The sequence below is a fragment of the Lepus europaeus genome, chromosome 4 (genome assembly GCF_033115175.1).
Source record: "Lepus europaeus isolate LE1 chromosome 4, mLepTim1.pri, whole genome shotgun sequence".
Lineage (NCBI taxonomy): Eukaryota > Metazoa > Chordata > Mammalia > Lagomorpha > Leporidae > Lepus > Lepus europaeus.
The window spans coordinates 69,193,290-69,209,431 of NC_084830.1; the positions used below are offsets into that span (position 1 = coordinate 69,193,290).

Sequence of the window (16,142 nt, forward strand, 5' to 3'; positions counted from 1 at the left end):
CAGATAGATGAGCTTTCAATTCATCTCAAGGATCTAGAAAATCTGCAGCAATCCAGACCCAAATATAGTAGGAGAAGAGAAATAATTAAAATAAGAGAAGAAATCAACAGGATTGAATAAAAAAAAATTTACAAAAAATCAGCCAAACGAGGAGATGGTTTTTTGAAAAAAATAAACAAAATTGACACCCCGTTGGCCCAACTAACTAAAAAAGAAGAGAAAAGACCCAAATCAATAAAATCAGAGATGAAAAAGGAAACATAACAACAGACACCACAGAAATAAAAAGTCTCAGAAATTACTACAAGGACTTGTATGCCAACAAACAGGGAATCTATCAGAAATGGATAGATGCAACATACCTAAATTGAGCCAGGAAGACATAGAAAATCTAAACAGACCCATAACAGAGACAGAAATTGAAACAGTAATAAAGGCCCTCCCAACAAAGAAAAGCCCAGGACCAGATGGATTCACTGCTGAATTCTACCAGACATTTAAAGAAGAACTAACTCCAATTCTTCTCAAACTATTCAAAACAATCGAAAAAATAAAAGGGGGGGGGGAATCCTCCCAAATTCTTTCTATGAAGCAAGCATCACCTTAATCCCTAAGCCAGAAAAGATGCAGCATTGAAAGAGAATTACAGCCGGCACCATGGCTCAACAGGCTAATCCTCCGCCTAGCGGTGCTGGCACACCGGGTTCTAGTCCCGGTTGGGGCGCCGGATTCTGTCCCAGTTGCCCCTCTTCCAGTCCAGCTCTCTGCTATGGCCCGGGAGTGCAGTGGAGGATGGCCCAAGTGCTTGGGCCCTGCACCCCATAGGAGACCAGGAGAAGCACCTGGCTCCTGCCTTCGGATCAGCTTGGTGCGCCAGCCGCGGTGGCCATTGGGTGAACCAACGGCAAAGGAAGAGCTTTCTCTGTCTCTCTCACTGTCCACTCTGCCTGTCAAAAAAAAATTACAGACCAATATCCCTGATGAACATAGATGCAAAAATCCTCAATAAAATTCTGGCCAATAGAATGCAACAACACATCAGAAAGATCATCCACCCAGACCAAGTGGGATTTATCCCTGGTATGCAGGGATGGTTCAACGTTCGCAAAACAATCAATGTGATACACCACATTAACAGACTGCAGAAGAAAAACCATACAAGTATCTCAATAGATGCAGAGAAAGCATTTGATAAAATACAACACCCTTTTATGATGAAAACCCTAAGCAAACTGGGTATGGAAGGAACATTCCTCAATACAAGCAAAGCAATTTATGAAAAACCCATGGCCAACATCCTATTGAATGGGGAAAAGTTGGAAGCATTTCCACTGAGACCTGGTACCAGACAGGGATGCCCACTCTCACCACTGCTATTCAATATAGTTCTGGAAGTTTTAGCCAGAGCTATTAGGCAAGAAACATAAATTAAAGGGATACAAATTGGGGAGGAAGAACTCAAACTATCCCTCTTTGCAGATGATATGATTCTTTTTTTATGATGATATGATTCTTTATTTAGGGGACCCAAAGAACTCTAATAGACTATTAGAACTCATAGAAGAGTTTGGCAAAGTAGCAGGATATAAAATCAATGCACAAAAATCAACAGCCTTTGTATACACAGGCAATGCCACGGCTGAGGAAGAACTTCTAAGATCAATCCCATTCACAATAGCTACAAAAACAATCAAATACCTTGGAATAAACTTAACCAAGGACGTTAAAGACCTCTACAATGAAAACTACAAAATCTTAAAGAAAGAAATAGAAGAGGATACCAAAAAATGGAAAAATCTTCCATGCTCATGCATTGGAAGAATCAATATCATCAAAATGTCCATTCTCCCAAAAGCAATTTATACATTCAATGCAATACCAATCAAGATACCGAAGACCTTCTTCTCAGATCTGGAAAAAATGATGCTGAAATTCATATGGAGACACAGGAGACCTCGAATAGCTAAAGCAATCTTGTGCAACAAAAACAAAGCCAGAGGCATCACAATACCAGATTTCAGGACATACTACAGGGCAGTTGTTATCAAAACAGCATGGTACTGGTACAGAAACAGGTGGATAGACCAATGGAACAGAATAGAAACACCAGAAATCAATCCAAACATCTACAGCCAACTTATATTTGATCAAGGATCCAAAAACCAATCCCTGGAATAAGGACAGTCTATTCAATAAATGGTGCTGGGAAAATTGGATTTCCACGTGCAGAAGCATGCAGCAAGACCCCTACCTTTCACCTTACACAAAAATTCATTCAACATGGATTAAAGACTTAAATCTACGACCCGACACCATCAAATTATTAGAGAGCATTGGAGAAACCCTGCAAGATATAGGTACAGGCAAAGACTTCTTGGAAAAGACCCCAGAAGCACAGGCAGTCAAAGCCAAAATTAACATTTGGCATTGCATCAAATTGAGAAGTTTCTGTACTGCAAAAGAAACAATCAGGAAAGTGAATAGGAAACCCACAGAATGGGAAAAAATATTTGCAAACTATGCAACAGATGAAGGGTTGATAACCAGAATCTACAAAGAAATCAAGAAACTCCACAACAACAAAACAAACAACCCACTTAAGAGATGGGCCAAGGACCTCAATAGACATTTTTCAAAAGAGGAAATCCAAATGGCCAACAGACACATGAAAAAATGTTCAAGATCACTAGCAATCAGGGAAATGCAAATCAAAACCAAAATGAGGTTTCACTTCACTCCGGTTAGAATGGCTCAAATTCAGAAATCTACCAACAACAGATGCTGGAGAGGATGTGGGGAAAAAGGGACACTAACCCACTGTTGGTGGGAATGCAAACTGGTTAAGCCACTATGGAAGTCAGTCTGGAGATTCCTCAGAAACCTGAATATAACCCTACCATACAACCCAGCCATCCCACTCCTTGGAATGTACCCAAAGGAAATTAAATTGGCAAACAAAAAGGCTGTCTGCACTTTAATGTTCATTGCAGCTCAATTCACAATAGCTAAGACTTGGAACCAACCCAAATGCCCATCAACAGTAGACTGGATAAAGAAATTATGGGACATGTACTCTATAGAATACTATACAGCAGTAAGAAACAACGAAACCCGGTCATTTGCAACAAGATGGAGGAATCTGCAACACATTATGCTGAGTGAATTAAGCCAGTCCCAAAGGGACAAATATCATATGTTCTCCCTGATCAGCGACAACTAACTGAGCACCAAAGGGGGAACCTATTGAAGTGAAATGGACACTATGAGCAACAGTGACTTGATCAGCTCTTGTGCTGACTGTTGATGTACAATGTAATACTTTATCCTTTTTAGTATTTTTTTGTTCTAGTACTATTGGTTGAACTCTGTAATTAACACACAATTATTCTTAGGTGTTTAAATTTTAACTGAAAAGTGATCCCTGTTAAATTTAAGAGTGGGAATAAGAGAGGTAGGAGATGTACAATTTGGGACATGCTCAATTGGACTTGCCCCAAATGGTCGAGTTAGAAACGTGTTAGGGGATTCCAATACAATCCCATCAAGGTGGCATGTACCAATGCCATCTCACTAGTCCAAGTGATCAACTTCAGTTCACAGTTGATGACTCTGATGGGTCTAAGAGTCAAAGGGATCACACAAACAAGACTAGTGTCTGCTAATACTAACTGATAGAATCAAAAAGGGAGAGAATGATCCAACATGGGAAGCGGGATCCACAGCAGACTCATAGAATGGCAGATGTCCTAAATAGCACTCTGGCCTCAGAATCAGCCCTTAAGGCATTTGGATCTGGCTGAAGAGCCCATGAGAATGTTTTAGGCAAGGAAAGCCAAGACACTCTGGCAGAAAAAAGGACCTAAATGAAAGATCTCCATGAGTGAGATCCCAGTGGAAAGAACAGGGCCATCAAAGAAGGAGATACTTTCTCTGAAGGGAGGAGAGAACTTCCACTTTGACTATGACCCTGTTGGGATAAGATCAAAGTCGGAGAACCCAAAAGGCTTCCATAGCCTTGGAAACTCATGACTAGAGCCTAGGGAGATTACTGACACCATAAACAAGAGTGTCAAATTGTTAAGTCAACAACAGGAGTCACTGTGTACTTACATCTCATGTGGGATCTGTCCTTAATGTGTTGTCCAATGTGAAGTAATGCTATAACTAATACTGAAACAGTATTTTACAATTTATGTTTCTGTGTGGGTGCAAACTGATGAACTCTTAGTATATACTGAATCGATCTTCTGTATATAAAGATAATTGAAAATTTAAAAAAAGGTTGGTTTTAAATTGGAAATTGCATAGAAAATTAATCAATCTTTTAAAAATATCATGTAGGATCTCTGTCCTTAATGTGCTGTACATTGTGATTTAATGCTACAACTAGTACTCAAACAGTATTTTTCACTTTGTGTTGCTATGTGGGTGCAAACTGTTGAAATCTTTACTTAATATATACTAAACTGATCTTCTGTATATAAAGAGAATTGAAAATGAATCTTGACATGAATGGAAGGGGAGAGGGAGCAGGAGAGGGTAGGGTTGCGGGTGGGAGGGAAGTTATGGGGGGGGGGGGGCATTGTAATCCATTAGCTCTACTTTGGAAATTTATATTCATTAAATAAAAGTTTAAAAAAAATTGAACCATCAAGACACATGAAATCTGAATAGACTAATAATGAGTAATGACACTGAATCAGTTATAAAAAGTCTCCCACAAAGAAAAACCCAGTAACCAGTTGGCTTAATCTATGAAACTTTTTGTTTTTTAAAAATCTCTAGTTTATTTCTAACAAACACCACTTGATGCTTGACTCACAGGCTTTATTTACATTTCCTTAAGAAATGAACTAGTACAACTTAGTTAAACCAAATGAAACATAATCATCTGAATTGTCTGTAAACTACTATTAGCTAAATTTATAACCTTGCACTTGCTTAGAACAGCCAAAGTTTTAAATACAGAAAGCACAAGAATAAACCAATAGTAACAAGTAAAATCTAAATCATTTGGGAAATTTTAGAAGGTGGACTTTCAAAAAGTCTGAGGCACAATTACAAGAGAGTAAGAGTTCTTGTGCAACCTACAGTAAACATAGCAAAGAAAATTAAAACATAAAAAACATGGAGAAGCTCATTGAAAAAAATTATCAAAATATTTCTACATAGCTTTGCTTTCATCTTTAGATCACCTGAAGAGAAACACATTCACTTCACTTCAAAATAAAAAAAAACATAATTTTGTTTTGGTCTGTCTACTAAGTATCTCAAAATGTTTTACTTTTTATCTAAATTGCAGCAGAAAATGTTATGGGGAAAAAAGAAAGCAATACATCAGTGCAAAAAGCCCCCAAGCACAATCATTGATTTCCCTTAATATACTTACTTTGTATTGTCACTGAAGATACTGTTAAGAGAAATCTTTTTCTTTTGAAACCAGAAAACAAAATGAAGCTCAACTGACCAGATTTCAATTTTGGGAAATAAAACTCTGAAAGCATTTTAAGCCATAAGTTATTTCAAGTGATAAGAAAAATAGTGATTTCTGATTACAACATGCAGAAATAAGCATTCATTTGTTATTCAGAAGAAAACTTTATATGCAATGTGTTTAAACAGCTCAACACAAATTCTGCCTTAAATTCACAATATTTGTTGGCCTTTAACCCAAACAGAAATATACTCCAAAAGCTTTATTCAATTTGCTTATTAACTATGATTTAGCCTTTTCTGTCCTAATGTATTTTGATAACTGGAGCTTTAAAAGATATCACATAAAGCTTCTCAAATTTATTTAAGACAAACATTTTGAAAGATGTTTTTCCTAGTAGGCAACCATATCAGCAGAAAAGAGATGAACTATTAGATTTTCTTGCCCCAATTTGTGTGTCAGAAAAAGAAAAGAGTAACACCTTTCTCTTTCCGTGATTTACAAGACTGCTTTGTAGTAAATGTGATGGTGCAAAAGAGAAAAGCTGGAAAAAAGACAATGATTGTAAGGCACCCTCAGAATAGGGAATTTCAATATAAATAAATTTGCAACTGGCTGTTTTCTTACTTAGTTTATCTTTTTCTGGTAAGAATCACTTTGACATAGCTTAACAACATAAACAAGCTGATTTCTTTTCTCAGACTAACATAAACATATTTCCAATTAGTTTACCAGTCTTGCCTCTGAGCCGAAAGTTCAGGCAAGCCTAGGTAACCTGATAGACAGGATACTTTTAGAAGTGAAAAAAAAAAGAAGAAGAAGAAGAATGTACATTAGGAAACAAAGTACTCTGTTATAGCTGAGATGGTTTTAAATGAAGCAAATGGCTGTAAATCATGAACAATAAATAGAGCATCTATTTGGGGACATTATGGCTTAAAATGCAATTTACCTTTAATTTCACAAATAAACACAGCTGTATTGTCCTGAAAAGCAATGAAAGACATACACTTTTACTAGAAGATTTAGCACTTCTGACCAAGAAAGACATCAACTTCTTAAAAATTATGTTTCATGCACTGCACTGGATTTTTTTTAAGATGTAAATTTTAATACATTATTTCTTTTTGAACTTGAACAGGAACCAGAATGGGACGATCCAGAAGATGACCTGTGGTGCCTGGGTAAAGTAGTGGTGTTCCGTAGGGGTTGGCCCTGGGCTCAGGGCTGTTTAGTGTTTTCACCAATCACCTGGCTTTCTGGTGACCATGATCTTGTTCGTCTTTTTTTTGCCATCACAGGATGAAGATCTAGAATGACTTCTCTTTCTGTTTCTATCAGGAGAAAATGATGAACTTGAGTAAGATCTTTTTCGTGGGGAAGAGGAGCCCCTGTGGAACCTAGAGCTGGATCTTGATTTAGACCCACGAGATCGCGAATGTTCTCTGGAACTGGAACGAAATCTTGACTGCAAACTGGAAGAACTTGAACGGGACCTGGACCTAGACCTTGAACTTGAGGGGGAGGATGAGCGTGGTGAAGACGGTGAATGTGAAGATCAAGACTTTGAGCGACTTCCTCTACTAGACTTCTTTTTGTTACTACTATCTTCTTCACTGGCATCAAGATTGTATTTTGAGAGATCAGCATCATCTTCATCTTCATCCTCATCTAATTTATATTTAGACAGATCTTAATCCTCATCCTCCCTCTGATTCTTTGTCTTCAACTTCTTTTAATGTAGATGCAGAACCAACTGCCTTTCCTCTTTTTCTTCTTACATCCAAACTCATTCACCATCAGATTCTTCTCTTTCTATATATTCAACATTTTCTCTTTCATTAAAACCACCACTATACCCTGTTCTTTCTTCTAGTTTAGCATACTTCGGACTTTTGATAAACTAACATCAATTCTTCTCTAACTACTCCAAAGACTTTAAAGGGATGAAAGTCCTTCAAACACATTCCTTTTTTCTCCTTTTTCCCCCCAGAAACATTTTATTTAAGCTATACCAACTTCATGCATTTCATAACTTTAGGAACATAGTGATTTTGAGGCCAGCACTACTTTGACTCCAAAGCTAGACAATGCCAAAAAAAAGGAAAGAAAGAAAATTGTATCCCTGACCAGCACACATGGGCAAAATGCTAGCAAAAAAAAAGAAACTAGTGAATGAAATTGAACAACACATCAAAAGGATCACTCACTTTGATGAACTGGTATTTATTCATGGATGCAGATATGGTTAATATATGCAAATCAATAAAGATAATACATAACAAAAACAGAATGAAGGGCAAAACTCATATGACCATCTCAACAGATGCAGAAAAAGCATTCAATTAGATTCAACATCCACTCACAATAGAAAAAAAAAAAGTCCTGGACAAATTAGGTCTAGAAGGAGCAAACCTCAGCATAGTCGAGACTGTGTATGACAAAACCACCGTCAACATAATGAATGCAGAAAAGCTGAAAGCATTTCCTCTAAGACTTGAGTCAGACAAGGACATCCACGGCCACTGCTCTTCATCAATATAGTGCTGGAAGTTTAAGCCACAGAAATTAAGCAAAAGAAAGAAAATACATAGAAACATGAAAGGGGGAAGCCAAATTATCCCTGTTTGCAAATGATATGATTCTACATTTAGAAAAGCCTAAAAATTCAGCCAAAAACTATTAGGAATACAAATAACTGACAATTTCAGTAAAGTCACAAAATAAAAAGTCAATATACAAAAGCCAGTAGCATTTTATACTTGTGAGAAAGAAAGGTTATCTCATTCACTGAAGCTATAAAAATTTAAATACTTTAAAATAAATTTAACCAAGCATATGAAAGACCTCTACAATGAAAATTACAAGATGATAATGAAAGAAACTGAAGATACATACAAAAAGATGGAAAGAACTCCCATTTTCATGGGTTGAAAGAACCACTATTATTCAGACTCAAAGTGACTTAGAGATTCAAGGCAATTTCTATCAAAATGCCAATGACATTGTTCACAGAAGTAGAAAAACACTACACAATTAACATAAAAGCACAAAAGACCTAGGACAGCCCAATCAATCTTACCAAAAACAAAGCTAGAAATATTAAAATACCTGATTTCAAGAAGCTCTACAGAGCTAGTGTAACTGAAGCAGCATGGGACCGGCATAGAACCAGACACAGAAAAATGGAACAGAATAGAGAACCCAGGAATTAATTCACATATCAGCAGCCACCTGATTCTTGATAAAGGCATCGAATATATACACTGGAAAAAGGACAGTCTCTTCAATAAGTAGTACAGCAAAAACTATATTCATACACAGAAGACTGGAACTTTACTTCTAATCACTCATCCTATTAAAAAAAAACTTAATATGGATTAAAGACCTAAACATAAAACCAGAAACTATGAAATCACTAGGAGAAAACATTGAAGAAACACTTCAAGACATAAGAAATGATTTGCCAAAAACACGGGCAACAAAAGTATAGGTAGACAAGTGTGGTTATTTGAAATTAAGAAGCTTCGGCTGGCGCCGCAGCTCACTAGGCTAATCCTCCGCCTTGAGGCGCCGGCACACCGGGTTCTAGTCCCGGTCGGGGCACCGATCCTGTCCCGGTTGCCCCTCTTCCAGGCCAGCTCTCTGCTGTGGCCAGGGAGTGCAGTGGAGGATGGCCCAAGTCCTTGGGCCCTGCACCCCATGGGAGACCAGGAGAAGCACCTGGCTCCTGCCATCAGATCAGCGCGGTGCGCCGGTAGGCACGCTGCGGCCATTGGAGGGTGAACCAACGGCAAAAAGGAAGACCTTTCTCTCTGTCTCTCTCTCTCACTGTCCACTCTGCCTGTAAAAAAAAAAAAAAGAAAAGAAAAAAGAAATTAAGAAGCTTCTACGTAGCAAAGGAAACAATGATAAGGTGAACAGATAACCAACAGAATGGGAGAAAACATATGCACACTATTCACCTGATGAAGGATTAATATCCAGAATATTTAGGGAACTCAACAACAAAAAAATGAACAATCCAGGTAGGAAATGGGCAGGGGCCAGCGCTGTGGCATAGCAGGTAAAGCTGCCACCTGCAGTGCCAGCATCCCATATGGGAACGGTCCGAGACCTGGCTGCTCCTCTTCCGATCAAGCTCTCTGCTATGGTCTGGGAAAGCAGTGGAAGATGGCCCAATTCCTTGAGCCCCTGCATCTGTGTTAGAGACCCAGAAGAAGCTCCTGGCTTCAGATTGGTGCAGCTCTGGCCATTGTGGCCATCTCGGGAGTGAACCAGTAGAGGGAAGACCTCACCCTCTCCCCTTGCCCCTGCCCATCTATAACTTTGCCTTTCAAATAAATAAATAAATCTTTTTTAAAATGTTATGAGTAGACACTCCCCAAAAGAATACAAATGACAAATAAGTGAAAAAATTCAATATCACTAAGTATAAGGGAAATGCAAATCAAACTACATCGCATTATCTCACTCCAGTTAGAATGGCTATCATCAGGCCACTGCTGTTGTGCAGCAGGTTAAGCTGCTGCTTGTGATTCCCACATGGAATATTAAAGCTCCAGTTCAAGTCCCAGTTAATCTGCTTCCAATTCAGCTCCCCACTAATACCTGGAAAAGTAGCATAACGTGGGCCAAGTGCCTAGGCCCCTGTCTTGCATGGGAGAAACCAGGATGGAATTCCTGCATCCTGACTTCGGCCTCTCGTGTTCTCTCTGCTTTTCAAATAAATAATAAAATATTTAAAAAGAATGGCTATTATAAAAAGATTAAAGATAACAATTGCTAGCAAGGACATGGAGACAAAGGAACCCTCACCCAGTTGGTGGGAATACAAATTGGTACAGCAGTTATGGAAAGCACTATAGAGGTTCCTCAAAAAACTAAAAATAGATCTGCCACTAGACCCCACTGTCCTACTTCTCGATATATATCCAAAGGAAATGGGAACTCATCCTATCAAAGGGATACCTGCATTCCCATGTTCCTTGCAGCACTATTCACAATTTCCAAGATATAGAATCAACCTAGGTGTCCATCACGGATGAGTGGATAAGAAAATAATGTATATACACAATGGAATTCTGTCATAATAGAGAATAAACTACTTTCAGCAAAATGGATAAAACCAGAAATCATTAAACGAAATGAGCCAGACAGGAAAGACAAATACCACACTGCTCTCTTTCATATATGGATTTTTTTAACTTTTATTTAATGAATATAAATTACTGAAGTACAGCTTATGGATTACAATGGCTTTTTCCCCCCATAACTTCCTCCCACCCGCAACCCTCCCATCTCCCACTCCCTCTCCCCTTCCATTCACATCAAGATTCATTTTCAATTATCTTTATATACAGAAGATCAGTTTAGTATATATTAAGATTTCAACAGTTTGTACCCACACAGAAACACAAAGTGTAAAATACTGTTTGAGTACTAGTTATAGCATTAAATGACAATGTACAGCACATTAAGGACAGAGATCCTACATGAGGAGTAAGTGCACAGTGACTCCTGCTGTTGACTTAACAAATTGACTCTCTTGTTTATGGCATCAGTAATAACCCTAGGCTCTTGCATTGAGTTTCCAAGGCTATGGAGGCCTTTTGAGTTTGCCGACTCTGATCATATTTAGACAAGGTCATAGTCAAAGTGAAAGTTCTCTCCTCCCTTCAGACAAAGATACCTCCTTTTTTGATCTCATATACGGAATTTTAAAAATGGTCAATTTGAACTTTAGCGATTTTTAGAGGCTTGGAATTGGGGGCGGGGCAGATAGAAGACAGATAAAGTATCAAAACACAATCAGACAGAATAGGTTGTAGTGTTCCACAGCACAGTGGAGTAACTATCATTCATAGCAATGCTTTTTGTTCTGTATAAAGAATTGAAAGGGATCTGGAAGGCGTCAAACCCAAAGGAAAGATAAGGAACTAGCAAAGCTATTTGCCTATTGAAAAATATTGTCTTGTACTCAAAAATGTACAAGTTTTACTTGTTAATCACAAAGACTAATAAAAAGGATGAATAAGTTCTGGGAATCTAATCTAGTTAGAATATTGTATTGTGTACTTGACAATGCTGAGAGTAGATTGTAAATGTTCTTACTACAGACACAAATATATAAAAATTATATATAACTGTAAAGTGACAGTAACTTGATTGTGATAATCATTTCACAATATATGCTTATATCAAATCATCACATTGTACATCTTAAATTACATCATTTAATTTGTCAGTTATATCTGAATGAAGAAAAAAAAAACTTAAAAAAAATCCACATGAAGAATAGTAGACACAAATCCCTGAAATGGAAATGAGCTTGCCAACTTTAAGAAGGGCCAGGAAGGCTGGAACCAGTGAAAACAGCATCTGGAAAGGTAACCAGGAGCCGGCTAGGCAAAGGCATCCGTTTCGCCTCTGTGGTGGGTTTTATTCGCCATCGCAAGGCTCTGCCATACACAATGACACAGTAACTTGGGTCTTCCTAGTAGGATGACTTCTCATGCTTGAAGTCACCTATCACCAAACTCACTTCTCTTTGTTCAAGATGCCTGAAATGATACGCGGAAGGCTGAATAGGACATGATTCCAGGATAGAATCTCTAGCTATGAAGCCGCACAACCCCAGGCTTCAGTTTCACCTCTGTCACATTTTAGTTGGCAAATTATTGAAACAACTTGGGCCTCAGTTCCCACATCTTTAAAATGGGAACAAACACAGAACACCTACTCATAGGGTCATTTAGGCATTCTATGAAAAAATCATGTGTAAATCATTTACTACAGCAGTCAGCAGCACACTGTGCATGCACATAAATGCTATTTCTGCCAAGAGGTTTCCTTTCTCTAAGATGTTGATGGAAAATATACAGAAAATCTCTCCAGAGTAGCCACACTGTGAGCTGTATTGGTCATTTACCCTTGTGTGAATGTATCTACAATTTTCTCTCCAAAGCTCCACCAAGTTGAATTTAAGAGAGGGAAATTCTAGATTTCGGAGGAACCAAAGGAAAAAGGGGGAAACAAGATGGGGAAGAAGAAGCTACAGCCTCTAATATCTAAGAGATATCAACAGAGGCCAATATTCTGGCACAGTGAGTGAAGCTGCCAACTTTTGATACCAGTGTACTACATGAGCACTGGTTCCAGTCCCAGATGCTCCACTTTCCATCCAGCTCTCTAACACACTTGGGAAAGCAGAAGATGGCCAAAGTCTTGGGTCCCTGCCACCCAGGCGGGGAGACCTATCTAGAGTTCAGGCTCCCGACTTCAACCTGGTTCAACCCCAGCTGTTGTGGTCACCTGGAGGGTGAACCAGCAAATGGAGGAGCTCTCTCCTCCTTCTCCTCCCGCTATAATACTTCCTTTCAAATCAGTAAATAAATCTCGTTTAAAAAGAGATACTAACAAAGGGAAAGAAACCAGCAGTGATCCTGCCTTTGTTGTATAAACTGCACTTCAAGTTAACCAAATAGTGATGAGAAAATTTTGCTTCCAGAGAAGTATTCTGGCTAAATCTCAAGAAACAATGTCAGAACTGGAGCATTGCCATTCAGCAAGCTCTAATGAACTAATGGGTCAGGTAAGAATCAACAAGTTTTTTGGTCTCCTGACAGAAATATACACTATCACTGCCTATGAGATATTTCTGCCATAAACTCAAGCCTGAATCCTTAGATCTAACCAAGAATTTCACAGAAATACAGAGAACAGAGGAACAGGTTGAACATCACCAAGGACGCAATCAGCAAAATCCAGAACGTGGGAAACTCTGCTAGAGAATTCATTTCTTCAAGGAGTAAACTCCAAAGAAAAAGGACACGAGGAGAGGGATGACATTTGGTGCAGTGATGAAGAACCTGCTTGGTGTACCCGCAGCTCCCATCAGAGTGCCTGACTTGAGCTCCAGCAGCTCTGCTTCCATCCCAGCTTCCTGCATTCAGCCTGGGAGGCAACAGTTGATAGCTCAGGTGCTTGAGTCCCTGCTACCCACATGGTAGACCAGGCATGAGTTCTGGGCTCCTGGCATCAGCCTGGCCCAGGTTGGGCTGTTGTAGGCATTTGGGGAATAAGTGAGCAGATGGATGATCTCTCTCTTTTTCAAACAAAATCTAAAAATCTAAGTTTTTTAAGAGGGCATGTGGGGGCCGGCGCCACAGCTCACTAGGCTAATCCTCCACCTGCGGCACCACACCCCGGGTTCTAGTCCCGGTTGCTCCTCTTCCAGTCCAGCTCTCTGCTGTGGCCCGGGAAGGCAGTGGAGGATGGCCCAGGTACTTGGGCCCTGCACCTGCATGGGAGACCTGGAGGAAGCTCCTGGCTTCAGATTGGCGCAGTGCGCCGGCCTTGGCGGCCATTTGGTGAACCAACAGAAGGAAGACCTTCCTCTCTCTCCCTAACTCTGCCTGTCAAAAAAAAAAAAAAAAGAGGGCATGTGGGAAACCTGTAGATGAAGAAATGATTTAAGAGGGACCTCAACTAATTGTAACATATGAACCTAACAAAACATCCCGATTCATACAAACCCATGCATAGCCAGAGGAAAAGAGCAGCCTTGTCTCTGAAGATATAGGGCACAGAGAAGAATCAGAACAAACAGGCCCTGCTAAGTTTCCTCTAGTTTATTATCATTAAATCGTATCATTCTGTCCAATTATTTTTCCCCATGACTATCCATTTTTCATCAAATCTCAACATAAAAATATACAAGTTTGAGAGTAAGTTGTTAGAGTTAAGATGCCTGTATTCCATAGCATGCCAATATTCAGTTCTCAGCTCTGCTCCCAATTCCAGCTTCCTCCTACTGTGCACCCTGGGAGGCAGCAGGTGGTGGCTCAAATAGTTGGGTCCCTGCCACCAAAAAGGGAGACCTGGATTGAGTTCCTGGCTCTGGCCCCAACCCAGCCCAGTCCTGGTCATTTTGGGCTTTTGGAAAATAAACAAGCAGGTGGGAGCATTCTCTCACTTTCTATCTCCTCTGCCCTCTCCCTAATAATTTTTAGATATATGTCTTCCTGTTTCTTTGAATTTTCATTTCCTTATAAAAAATATTTTACATAAAATACATGTTAAATTTATATGATATTTTCTTATCGATCTGTCTTTTGTTATACAGTCCAAGATGAGAAAATTTTCCTCTTTGGCAGGTGCTTTTTGGCTTTTTAAAAAATAACACCATGATAAAAACTAAAAATCAGAGTTCCTTTAAAATGATTTCATCATTTTCCTTAAGGTTATGCTTCCTACATGCATTTTACTGGAAAAACCAGGGGCTCCTTAAGTTGGAGAGATTTAAAAGCTTTTTTCATGAGCATAACAATAATATTGATGGTGGCAAGTATTTGATAACCTATACAATATGACTAAAGCCAGTCCAGGAAAACACTCAACCACAACACTGGTACAATTTTACTGAGAAGAACGAAAGGTAGATCTAGTCCTATGGCATACAACACCTATAACAGGCATTGGTTCAATTCCTGGCTTCTCCACTTCCAACCCAGTTCTCTACTAATGCACCTGGGAAAGCAGCAGAAGATGGCCCAAAGTCCTTGGACCCCTGCACCCACATGGGAGACCTGCACAGCCCCAGCTGTTGCAACCATGTGGGGAGTGAACCAGAGCATGGAAGACCTCTCTCTGTGTATCTCTCCCTCTCTTTCTCTAACTCTTCCTTTCAAATAAAATAAGTTGTTCATTGCAAGCTGCTGGTCAGGTTTTATTCACCTTTCTGTTCCCAGATCCTAGCACAAGCCTGGCAAACACAGCATCACCAATGACTAAATGGGAGAAAACGGAAACATCAGAGCTGCAAGGAAGGGAGAGATTCTGACATCTAAAACAGAGCAGGAAGCTGGCGCCAGTCAGCTGGACTCGCCAGCAAACTGAAGGCACCAGACTGCTCCATCCACCAGAAGCCAAGACAGTATCACAAGTGAAGATAAGGAACTAGGAAATGGTCAGCACTCAGGAAGGACGGTTTTGACTTTGAGCTGATTTAGTGTCTCTTCTGCATGACCCAGGCAGCCACCCCCCAGGCGAGGGGTGGAAGGACTTGGAAGGACACCAAGCTTTCAACCCCAGAGGCCAGCAAAGAAACAATGTTCCCTAGAGAACCACATCTGCAAGGAGGGGCCCCTGCACTGCCTGCCAGGAACTTTTGCCCTTTGCATCACTGCTTATCTCTCTCCTGAGGCCAGAACAAAGGGCACAAGGAGCTTTCTGAAGGAAAAATGGAAAGCAGAAAATCAGTAGCAGTGTAAGAGGAACGAACACTACTGTGACAATGTGCAAGTAGAGAAGGCGGGGTATATCGTGTGGACAGCTTTTCATATACACATCCTAAAAACCTGCACTCACCAAAACTTCACTTCCAAAGCCTTCTGCAATTTTACACTCTCCATGCAAGCACGTAGCCATTTAGCTACAGCTCCAAGCACCCCCACACTTGGGTGTGAAGCTAAGTCAACTGAGAACACTTTGTTGTTTAATACCAAAGTACATTACCTGGCTTCCTTGATGCTTTCTCCACCAGGGTCATGAGCCACAAGAAGAGTTTTTCAATGAAACATTAAGGGATTGGGAATAAACCAATCATTCTAAACAAAGCCACTGATGCAGAGATCCTAGCAGCTTGTGTCCAAGCCCTACTCACTGCCCTAGGCACACCTGCAGCTGGCACCACTACTGAGCAAGC

At 39.8% G+C, this 16,142-nt stretch overlaps 1 pseudogene; it reads right to left on the reverse strand.

Moving 5' to 3' along the window:
- Nucleotides 1–6,531: 6,531 nt before the first annotated feature.
- Nucleotides 6,532–15,865, reverse strand: LOC133758698 (zinc finger Ran-binding domain-containing protein 2-like; annotated as a pseudogene).
- Between the last annotated feature and the right edge of the window lie 277 nt (nucleotides 15,866–16,142).